Genomic DNA, 13,074 nt, shown 5'->3' on the forward strand with positions numbered 1-13,074 from the left:
GGACATCCATTAAGTTGCCATTTTATAGGCAACAACCTTATACCCCCTTATAGACCGGCTTGGTGAATGAGGCGTACTAGCGGTAAGACAACTTGATCTTATACATATATATATATATATATATATATATATATATATATATATATATATATATATATATATATATATATATATATATATATATATATATATATATATATATATATTATTAACTTATAATATTATAAAGTATAAGGGTTGAATTTTAACTTTTAAAATTCTAAGGGTTGGAACTAAAGTTTTTAATCAAGACTTTACTTGTTCCAAAACTTGAGGGCAAGTTTTGGAAACTTTCAAAAATTTTCATTTCTTATAACTTATGGATTAATTGAGTAATAAAATGAAGACTCTTCATTTTCTATAACTCTTGTGTTCTTTTAATGGCTTTAATAAAAGTGTGACTTTTGGTTTTCCATAACTTGAGGACAAGTTATGGACTCCATTAAAACACATTACGATCATGAATTAAACTACCATGAAGGTTACAAGTAATTCCTATGATCATTTAATCTTCATAAGTTCAAGAACATGAATATGAACACTTTCAAGAATCAAAAATTACACTTAAAAACTTTTAATTTTGATAATTGCCACTGTAAATGGATTAGCATAAACATTACACCATCTAAAATAAGTTTTCAAGAACCAAAACAGTTTAGGGTAATGTTTCTAGTCCATTTCTAGCAACAAAAGTCGAAAAACTGTTGTCAGGACCTCCTACTCGTCGAGTGCATGAACTTACTCGACGAGTAGGTTGAATATACACTTGAACTCGTTGAGTCCCCCCATGGACTCGGCGAGTTCACTGTTCAGACAGCAAACAGTTTTGATTTTTAACACAATTTTGCACAAATAACAAACAAACAAGCCTAGGCTCTGATACCACTGATGGGTTTTGAGCATTCTAACACTTCCTAAGTGTACATGCAACCCTAATAACCTTGGATCTATGTTTGTCTAATTATCATGCAAAGTTGACCTCCAAGGTTATATTCATATCTAGCATACATGGGGAACAATGTTTAACTTGAATGAAAGATAGAATAACTTACCTTGTTATTGATTATGATCCTTGAAACCTTGTGAGCCTAGCACCCCAAGTGTGATGCCTCAAATGCTTCACACAACACCAAATGCAAAGGAGTAAACTTTTGAGAGAATATACACACTTGAAAAATCGGCCTAGCCCTCACTTGTTCTTGTGTAGCCGATTTTGGTGGAGAATGGGTTCCTTATATAGTGTTGACACATCTAGGGTTACACCATGTAAACCTTAATGTGTCATGACTCTTCATTTCCATGACCCATGGGTTTGTAACTCCCATGGAGCATCCTGTGGGTTTAACCCAAGTTGATAATCCATGGAGCCTCTTAGCCCACTATACAAGTTATGGATGATTTACGTAATTAATCCATATATTTAATTAGTTATCTTTTGATCACTTAATTAATTCTAAATTAATTCTTGATCAAACTAATTAAATAATACTATCAATATATTAGAACTTATAATATATTAATAAACCACAAGTGTTATTTCTCTCATTTAGTCTATCCAATTGCATGGTGCCATGCAACCCAAATGGACCATGCCGGGTCGGGTCAAGTACATACCAGAAATAGTTATGGACTTAGACACCTTATCCAACATATAGAAGCTTGAAAGGGTTGATTTTGGCCAAGAACACTAGTGTGTGTTCTTGGTGTTCCTTGTAGATCTAAGAAAACATGATTTTCATGGATGTAATCAATGAGTAAAGCTAGTTAAGAAGGTGTATCAACTAATCAAGGGATAGAATACTTACACTTTTGAAGATCTAAGATGAAAGGATGATACTTGAGAGAGAATGATAGAAAATCGGCCAAGGAAAGAAAGGAATGAGAAAAATGGCCAATACTTGTATATATAGAGGAGTTCATGGCCAGGGTTGATTTTACGACCGTAAACTCCATGTTTATGGTCGTAAACTCCATAAGATGGAGTTTAGGGCTTGAATCTTGTGTTGTGGCTTTTAGCAGATACTTTCTAACACTCATTCCTTGAGTGTATTGGGCTAAGAACACTTAAACAAGCTCTAAACAATGCCAAATGTTAGCAGGAGTGAGTCTGACTTAAGGTTGATTGGACTGGCTTTTAAAGCATAAAAATTTCGGGTTGTCACACAAGTGCTCCTCGTGTTGCTCTTGTGTCTTGGAATAGACCAAGATGTCATTAATGAAAACTATCACAAACCAATCCAACATCTGTCTACACACGCGGTTCATGAGATCCATGAACGTGGCAGGAGCATTGGTGAGCCCAAAAGGCATCACCACGAACTCATAGTGATCATATTGTGTCAAAAAAGCAGTCTTTTGCACATCCTCCTCTCTAAACCTCATTTGATGATAACTCGAACGCAGATCGATCTTGGAGAACCAAGATGCTCCCTGAAGCTGGTCAAAGAGGTCATCAATCCTCGGGAGTGGATAACGGTTCTTCACCGTTACCTTATTTTGCTCCCGGTAATCTATACACATCCGATGCGACCCGTCCTTCTTTTTCACAAATAGTATCGGGGTCCCCAAGGTGAACTGTTCGATCTAATGAATCCCTTGTCTAACAGCTCTTGCAGCTGTGTAGACAACTCTTGCATCTCAGGAGGAGCCAGCCAATACGGTGCCTTGGCTATCAGAGCCGCACTAGGGACTAGGTCGATCCTAAACTCTACCTGCCTCTCTGGAGGTATTCCGGGCAGCTCCTCTGGACATACATCTACATACTCTCGTACCATTGGCACGCCACTCATTGTTGCCTCTCTCGTATCCCGGGAATCCAAAACATAGGCGACATACCCTGCGCACCCCTGATGGAGATAGCGCCTAGCTCTCGCAGCTGAACATAAGGCTGGTCCACACTGTGGCCTCTTGCCCTAAATCACCAGCTCTCCCCTACTTGGGGTCCTGACCCAGACCAACTGTTGTACGCAGTCGATCACCGCCCCGTTGGGGATCAACCAATCCATGCCAATAGTAACCTTTTTCCCTCGCAATGGTATGGGAACCAAGTCTACCAAGTAGCGCTCCTCGAACAGTCTCAAAACACAATCCCTAAAAACCTATGATGCTCGCACCGATTAGTCGTCCGCAATCTCGACCTCTAGAGGGCAATCCAACATGCCCGAAGACTCAGGGAACCTCTTACTAAGCGCAAGAGAGACAAATGATCAGGTAGCACCCGAATCAAACAACACTTGAACTGGGATACCGTTCACATGGAATGATCCTAAGCAAAACATATAACATAATACATCAATATCACAAGCGACATAGAATAAAAGTTAAGGAGAAGAAACCATACTCGTCACCACATCGGGTGCGGCGTGTGCCTCCTCGGTTGTCAGTTGAAACACTCGGCTCCTCACCACTAGAGCATCTGACTTGACCTTCCGACCATCCGTAGCCCGTGCAGTCGCTGGAGTCGGTGCCACCACTGGCGCTGCTACTGCTATCAATCTAGGGCAATTGGCCTTTTTATGGCCCCTCTAATTTCAATGAAACCAAATCAGGTCTGATGTTTGAATAGTGGGGGGCAGGGGCAGTACAATCCCTGCCAAAGTGCCCCGTCTTGCCGCACTTGTAGCAGCCTGATGAACCCGCTCTACAAGCTCCCTCATGCGGCCTACTGCATTTCCTGCAGCGCCTCTGGCCCAGATGGCCCTTCGACCTCATGTCGGATCCTTTGGGTTTCTTCCCCAAAACCACAATAACCTGCTCCATCTCTGCCTTCCTCTTCCTGAGGTGCTCTAAGTCAATCTCCCTCTCCTTTTCCCTAACAATCATGGACTCCAAGATCGGGCAGGCTGAGTAGCTGACATGCTCCCGAATATCAACCCTCAACATATCATGATAGCGGGTCTTCCGCATCTCCTCATCTCATGCATACTAAGGTACCAACAAGGTCCTCTCTCGAAACTTGGCGGTGATCTCCGCCACTGACTCCGTAGTCTGTCTCATGTCAAGAAACTCCCTCGCCAGCTGTTGAAGCTCCACAGCTGGTGCAAACTCAGCCCTAAACCTGGTCACAAATTCTAACCAAGTCATAGCCTCAATGGTTGGGGCTCCCAGTGAGTCACCGACTGACTCCCACCAATCCATAGCTCTATCCCTCAAACAACCCGCAAAAAAGTGGACCTTTGACCCCTCCGAGCAGAAGCTCGTCAACTGCATAGACCCGATGTTTGTGATCCATCTCCTGGATGAAATGGGATCCTTCACCTCGTGAAAGTCTAGTGCACCACTCCCCCTGAAATCCTTGAAGGATAGTGTGCGCGTACCCGACTGGCTAGACGCCAAGTCACTCCTGAATGTCTGAAGGCAATCCTCCATCAGCTCAGTAATCCCCTCCTTGATCGACCCGAAAATGACCGGGGCGGCCTCAAGGATACCTCTCGTGATCTCAGACGAGATGAACTCACGTAGCCCGTCATCAACCTGCTCAGATCCCACACCTAAGCATGATCCTGATTCTGACCCAGATCTTGAACCTCCTTCTCCATGTCGCTTAATCGCCATACTGAAAATAAACACATAAATGTCAGGGTCATACATACTATCGAGAGGTCTCACACACTCTCCAAGTTTCCTGGTTCTATCTTAGCCCTCCTTGATTCGAGTACGGATCCTCTGCTTCCAATAGTACGGGCCCATACTACCTTCCACATCTATTCGTACTTTCCTCAAGGATTTCTTCGACCTCACCAAGTCACTTCTACTAATACTGCTTTCCAACTAATCTCATCCTAGGCTTGCCCTAGGGCATTCTCCGACCTACTCTCCAACATCAGCTACACAAGGAGTCCCTACCATTTTTCCCTAACTAGCTTGCGAATACCATTACATATCCGCTTGCTAGTTACTTAAAGCTAGCTGGAACCCCTATAAGCACAAAGCAAGTAGCATTCGTGCATTGAGTAACCATTACCAAGCATAACCTAATCAGGCTATCATACTGCCAACTAACCAGCCCTAGCATATAGTTCACTAAACTCATACAACAGGCATATAAGGCATCCTTCCTAGATCCTTGGCCCTAATCTAGCATGTATTTCTCATAATCACATAACAGGCATACAAGGCATCTTCCCTAGATCCTTAGCCCTAGTCTAGCATGCAGTTCTCATAATCATATCAAGTATCATAACATTGATGGGTTTTGAGCATTCTAACACTTCCTAAGTGTACATGCAACCCTAATAACCTTGGATCTATGTTTGTCTAATTATCATGCAAAGTTGAATTCCAAGGTTATATTCCTATCTAGCATACATGGGGAACAATTTTAACTTGAATCATAGATAGAATAACTTACCTTGTTGTTGCTTGTGTTCCTTGAAACCTTGTGAGCCTAGCACCCCAAGTGTGATGCCTCAAATGCTTCACACAACACCAAATGCTCTTGGAAAGACTCTTGAGATAACACACTTCACAAAAATCGGCCAAGCCCTCTTGTTTCCTTAGTAGTGCCGATTTTGGTGGAGAACATGCTTCTTATATAGTGTTGACACATCTAGGGTTACACCATGTAAACCCTAATGTGTCATGACTCTTCATTTTCATGACCCATGGGTTTGTAACTCCCATGGAGCATCCATGGAGCATCCTATGGGTAGAACCCAACTTGATAATCCATGGAGCCTCTTAGCCCACTATACAAGATATGGATGATTTAAACAATCAACCCATATATTTAATTAGTTATCCTTTGATCACTTAATTAATTCCAAATTAATTCTTTGATCAACTAATCAAATAATATTATTAATATATTAGAACTTATAATATATTAATAATCTCCAAGTGTTATTTCTCTCATTTAGTCTATCCAATTGCATGGTGCCATGCAACCCAAATGGACCATGCCGGGTCGGGTCAAATACAAGCCCGAAATAGTTATGGACTTAGACACCTTATCCAACAGTCTCCCACTTGGATAAGTCTAATAACTATATCACTAGTACTTCAGGAACCGACCGGCAATCGTAGCTCTTTACAAGGTTTCTCGAAACTTGAGAAGATGATGGTACGCCATTTAAGATAAGTGATCATATAATCCTCCGTTCTAGATATCAGCCGGACAAATACATGGAACATAGTCTTGCTTATTGTCCAGCATTTGTTTCCCGATTTCCGATTTGTTTGACATAGAACTTAATTGAACACATCAACTTAGTTCTGACCGGGCCCGGTACATGGGTCAAAACAAAATCATCGAGGGGCCCAGATATCAGCTTCTAATCCAAGAAGGAACAGATAAACTTCGACTCATATGTTTGTTCTACCACTCATTGAATTACACACAAAAGTACGTTTTATAACATCGAGTTACCAATGCGGTTTCGTACAGTCAATGCATAATCAACTTGTAAGTAACAAATCATATCTCTAGGTTTGAAGACTTATATGATATTACCGTCTCACGATCACTCGAGATAGAATTCCATGAAGTGATTCCAGTGAGCGTGGGTTGAGTCCAATGCTCAGAACTTATGAGCACTCATGATTGTTGTAGCCTTGTCCAACACCTTGGACCTCTACAACCCATCATGACAGTCTTGATTCATACCTACTTCCGACATATGACCGACTGTGGAGGTTTGAATAATATGTTACACCAAACAAAATTATTCTGGAAGTCAAAACATGCAAAAGAAATATAGTAAACGATTGACAAGAGATAGCAACACTTTACTCATAAATAAAACACCTTTTATTCATCATCAAATGTCAATTACACTTTACAAATTTCTGAGTTATCTAACTACTAAAACTTATATCATCCTTCAGCCCTATGCTCCGAGCATGCTGGAGATGCTTAACCCTACTCAGTCCCTTCGTGAGGGGATCTGCTGGGTTCTCATCCGATGATACCCTCTTTGCCACGAGGAGTCCTTCTTCGATCCGATGTCTAATGAAATGGTATTTTCTGTCGATGTGTCTGGATCTCCCATGATCCCTTGGTTCCTTGGCTAAGGCAACAGCACTTTCACTATCACAGAAAATTTCCATTGGCTCTTTAATAGCTGGTACAACTCCAAGGTCTCCAATGAAGTTCTTCAGCCATATCGCTTCCTTTGCTGCTTCACTAGCTGCAATATACTCTGATTCACAGGTAGAATCAGCCACTGTCTCTTGCTTGGAACTCTTCCAAGAAATTGCTCCTCCGTTTAGAGTAAAGACCCAGCCCGACTGAGAGCGGAAATTATCCCTATCAGTCTGGAAGCTAGCATCACTATACCCTACAACTCTCAAGTTATCACTCCCACCGAGGGTAAGGACCCAGTCCTTAGTCCTCCGTAGGTACTTGAGGATATTCTTTACCGCAGTCCAGTGTGCCTTGCCAGGGTTCGCCTGATACCTGCTAACCATGCTCAAGGCAAAAGCTACATCGGGTCGAGTACACGTCATAGCATACATGATCGATCCTACAGCCGAAGCATAAGGTGTTCGACTCATTTCTGCTATCTCAGCCTCAGTGCTAGGACTTTGTGTCTTACTCAACCTGGTGTTACTCTGGATGGGTAGCTCTCCTTTCTTGGAGTCCTGCATGCTGAATCTCTTCAGCACCTTATCCAAGTAGGTACTCTGACTAAGTCCAATTAGTCTTTTACTCCGATCTCTCAAGATTCTTATCCCTAGAATATAGGCAGCTTCACCAAGGTCCTTCATAGCGAAACACTTCCCAAGCCAGGACTTTACTTCCTGCAGGGTTGGAATGTCGTTTCCTATGAGTAGTATGTCATCCACATACAATACCAAAAAGCTCACTATACTCCCACTAGCCTTGACATACACACAAGATTCATCTTCGCTCCTAGAAAAGCCAAATTCCTTGACCTTTTCATCAAAGCAAAGATTCCATCTGCGAGGTGCTTGCTTCAATCCATAAATGGATTTCTCAAGCTTACACACTCTATTAGGGTACTCGTTGCTGACAAAACCCTCTGGCTGACTCATGTAAACATCTTCAGCCAACTTCCCATTAAGGAAAGCGGTTTTGACATCCATCTGCCATATTTCATAATCATGAAATGCAGCTATGGCTAACAGAACCCGAATAGACTTAATCTTGGCTACCGGAGAAAAGGTCTCATCATAGTCCACTCCAGGAATTTGAGAGAAGCCCTTTGCAACCAGTCTAGCCTTATAAGTGTGTACTTTACCATCCATGTCGGTCTTCTTCTTGAAGACCCATTTGCACCCTACTGTCTTACGACCTGGTACATTTTCAACCAAGTTCCAAACTTGATTGTCATACATGGATTGTATCTCGCTATCCATAGCCTCTTTCCATTTAGCAGACTCGGGGCCTGCCATGGCTTCCTCGTAGCTGTTAGGGTCATCTTGACTTACTAGTGTCTCATCACTAATAAGTGTCTCACCTTCTGCAGTAATATGGAATCCATAGTAATGCTCAGGTGCACTCCTAACTCTCGTGGAACGTCTCAGAGGTACAGATTTGTCAATTTGCTCAACAGGAGTTTCCTCCTCAAGTTGAGGGCTAGAGTTTGAAGTTCCTTCACCGCTTGATTCTTGAATTTCTTCAAGATCAATTTGCCTCCCACTGTCTCCTTGGCTTATAAACTCTCTTTCTCGAAAGACTCCTCTTCTTGCTACAAAGACCACATTGTCACTAGGTCTGTAGAAGAGGTAACCAAAGGAATGTTGTGGGTAGCCGATGAAAATACACCTCTCGCTTCGAGGTTCGAGCTTATCATGAGTCTCGCGTCTCACGAAAGCCTCGCAACCCCAAATCTTGATGTGGTCTAGTTTAGGTACTTTACCAGTCCACATCTCGTGAGGAGTTTTGGCAACTTTCTTTGTAGGGACTAGATTGAGGATATGGACGGCAGTCTCTAAGGCATACCCCCAGAATGAGATTGGTAGCGTAGCTCGACTCATCATGGAACGAACCATATCCAACAAGGTTCGATTACGCCTCTCAGCCACACCATTCAACTGTGGTGTCCTGGGAGGTGTCAATTGTGAGACTATCCCACATTCCCTTAGATAGTCGAGGAACTCTGAACTAAGATACTCACCACCACGATCGGATCGAAGCATCTTAATGTTCCTGCCCAACTGATTCTCGACTTCCTGTTTAAATTCCTTAAACCTCTCGAAAGTCTCTGACTTATGTTTGATCAAGTAGACATATCCATATCTACTATAATCATCAGTAAAAGTCAAATAATAACGATTAGCATCCCTTGTGGCATGTTTGAATGGTCCACACACATCCGTGTGTATAAGGTCCAACAAACCTTCACCCCTCTCACATGAACCTGTGAAGGGTGACTTTGTCATTTTTCCAAGTAAGCATGATTCGCAACTATCATCTGACTTTAGGTCAAACGACTCCAAGACTCCATCTTTTTGGAGTTGGCCTATGCGTTTCTTGCTTATATGTCCAAGACGACAATGCCATAAAGATGCTTTATCCAAGTTATTATTAGTAGAATCAATACACAAAACATTATTTCCCAAGTCATCTACAACAGATACAGCTTCATACACACCATCACAAGGTAATGCTTTAAAATAAAAGACATTATTATAGAAAACTTCTATAGAACCAACTTCATTATTAAATGAAAAGGTAAACCCTTGTTTGTACAAAGCATGAAAGGAAATAATATTTCTTGCCATTCCTGGCGAATAACAACACTTATTCAAATCTAAACTAAACCCACTACTTAGCGATAAAGTATAAACTCCAATCTTGGTAACAGGTATAACTTTCCTATTCCCCATGATCAAGTTTATCCTTCCTTGCTCCACATCCTCACTTCTTCTTAGTCCCTGCAAGTCACAACAAATGTGAATACCACACCCGGTATCAAGGACCCAAGAATTAGAATGGGGTGAGTTATTAGAAATGATAGTGTAAATACCTGCATGGTTGGGTTTAACTTTCCCATCCTTCACATCTTGCTGGTATTTTGGGCAGTTCCGCTTCCAATGAGCTTTTTCATGGCAATAGAAGCATTCAGCCTCTTTTGGGTCAGAAGAAGGAGTAACGAAACCTTTCTTGGTTCGACTTGAAGAAGAGCCATCAAGGGTCCGAGCCTTGGTACCCTTAGAAGAGCTCTTTCTCTTCCTCCCTCGATTCTTCCCGATTGCCAAAACCGGAGTAGAGTTTTGAGTAGGAGTGATAGCAACCGACTTCCCCTTAAGACCTGTTTCTGCGGTCTTGAGAAGTCCTTGAAGTTTGCTGAGGGTGACTTCTTCCTTGTTCATGTGATATGTCATGCGAAATTGATCATAGCACGATGGTAAGGAATGCAAAATAATATCTATTGCAAGATCCTCCGGGAAGTTCACATTAAGCTTCAGCAAACGATCCACATACCTTTGCATTTTCTGCATGTGGCTCGTGACGGATTCCCCGTCCTTCATCATGGTTGTTATCATGGAGCAGATGATCTCATACCTCTCTTGTCTTGCACTTTGATGGTATCTTTCCATCAAATCTTGGTGCATGTCATAAGGGTAGAAATCTTCATAAGACTTTTGGAGTTCCGCTGTCATCGTGGCCGTCATGATGCAAGCCACTTTCGTAGCATCCCTTTCATGCGCCCGAAATTCAGCGATCTCCTGAGGAGTTGCAGTGGACTCATTAATCTCCTTAAGCTCCTTGTCAAGGACATATTCTTTGTCCTCATAGCGGGTAATCATCCTGATGTTTCTGATCCACTCATTAAAGTTGGATCCATCAAAGATGACTTTCCCACACAAGTTCATAAGGGAAAAGGAGCCATTAGGATTAGAGCCAGAAGCATTGTTGAAAGACATCTGAAGGAGAGAGGACAAGATTAGTTTAGATATGAGAGAGTCCTTAATAAAACACCCAAATGTAATATTAAGGCTAGGATCCAATCACAATATAATATAACTTAGAAGAGGTATGCCGTAATCTAAGCTATATCATATTTGAAAGGTAGGTGAATGACGATTCACCAATTTCCACCACGAAAACCGCAATATTTTACTATTAGGTTTTTTTTGAATGGTTCTAGAAATTCCTAGATTCTTTGAGATTCAATGAACTTTTCAAAGGCATGTTTCAATCTCGAGTGTGCCCTCCAAGTTTTGTGACTGGGATACCGAGGATCACAAAACGAGGTGTGAAGTAACCATGCAAATCACTTGGTACCCTTAAAGTTTATCACTCAATCGATGTGCCGGTTAACCACACACGCTCCATCGATACTATAATAAACCCTAAGTCACCCTTTACCTACCTTGTTAAGTCCAAGTTAGTGTGCCGGTTAACCACACACGCTCCACCAACGACTTAATCAAAGTGTAAAGTGTAATTTCATGGAATAGCACCTTATTCACATTTTTCCTAAAGTAACTAAGATTGGGAATTTAATAAAACATTTAGTTACTTTATAATATTCATCATACTTTGAATGAGAATTAATAAGTCCTTGTCTTACCCGTTCGGCTAACGACCCTCCACCGATCAAGCAAGCGGTGGGTGAGAGTGGACACCCATTAAGTCACCATTTTATAGGCAACAACCTTATACCCACCTTATAGACCGGCTTCGTGAATGAGGCGTACTAGCGGTAAGACGACTTTGTTCTTATACATATATATATAATTATTAAATCATAATAATATAAGTATAAGGGTTGAATTTTAACTTTTAAAATTCTAGGGGTTGGAACTAAAGTTTTAACTTAACTTTACTTGTTCCAAAACTTGAGGGCAAGTTTTGTAAACTTTCAAAACTTTTCATTTCTTGTAACTTATGAGTTTAATAGAGTAATAAAATGAGAACTTTTCATTTTTCTAACTCTTGTGTTCTTTTAATGGTTTTTTTAATCCAAGAGACTTTTTGGTTTTCCATAACTTGAGGACAAGTTATGGACTCCATTAAAACACATTATGATCATGAATTAATCTACCACATAGGTTACAAATAATTCCTATGATCATCTAAACATCATAAGAACAAGAACATGAATATGAACACTTTCAAGAATCAAAATCACATTTAATCTTTGTAATTTTGATAACTAGTTGTTGTAAATGAGTTAGAAAAGACATTACACCTTCTAAAATAAGTTTTTCAAGTACCAAAACATTTTAGGGTAATGATTCTAATCCATTTCCAGCAACACAAGTCGAAATTCTGCACTCTGTCGACCCTACTCGCCGAGTGCATAAACCTACTCGCCGAGTAGGTTGAAGATACACATGAACTCGTCGAGTCCTCCCCATGGACTCGCCGAGTCCATCAGTCAGACAGCAAGATTTTCGACTTTCTTCAACTTTTAAGCACAAATAACAAACAAACAAGCCTAGGCTCTGATACCACTGATGGGTTTTGAGCATTCTAACACTTCCTAAGTGTACATGCAACCCTAATAACCTTGGATCTATGTTTGTCTAATTATCATGCAAAGTTGAATTCCAAGGTTATATTCCTATCTAGCATACATGGGGAACAATTTTAACTTGAATCATAGATAGAATAACTTACCTTGTTGTTGCTTGTGTTCCTTGAAACCTTGTGAGCCTAGCACCCCAAGTGTGATGCCTCAAATGCTTCACACAACACCAAATGCTCTTGGAAAGACTCTTGAGATAACACACTTCACAAAAATCGGCCAAGCCCTCTTGTTTCCTTAGTAGTGCCGATTTTGGTGGAGAACATGCTTCTTATATAGTGTTGACACATCTAGGGTTACACCATGTAAACCCTAATGTGTCATGACTCTTCATTTTCATGACCCATGGGTTTGTAACTCCCATGGAGCATCCATGGAGCATCCTATGGGTAGAACCCAACTTGATAATCCATGGAGCCTCTTAGCCCACTATACAAGATATGGATGATTTAAACAATCAACCCATATATTTAATTAGTTATCCTTTGATCACTTAATTAATTCCAAATTAATTCTTTGATCAACTAATCAAATAATATTATTAATATATTAGAACTTATAATATATTAATAATCTCCAAGTGTTATTTCTC

This window comes from Lactuca sativa, chromosome 4, assembly GCF_002870075.4.
Source record: "Lactuca sativa cultivar Salinas chromosome 4, Lsat_Salinas_v11, whole genome shotgun sequence".
NCBI lineage: Eukaryota > Viridiplantae > Streptophyta > Magnoliopsida > Asterales > Asteraceae > Lactuca > Lactuca sativa.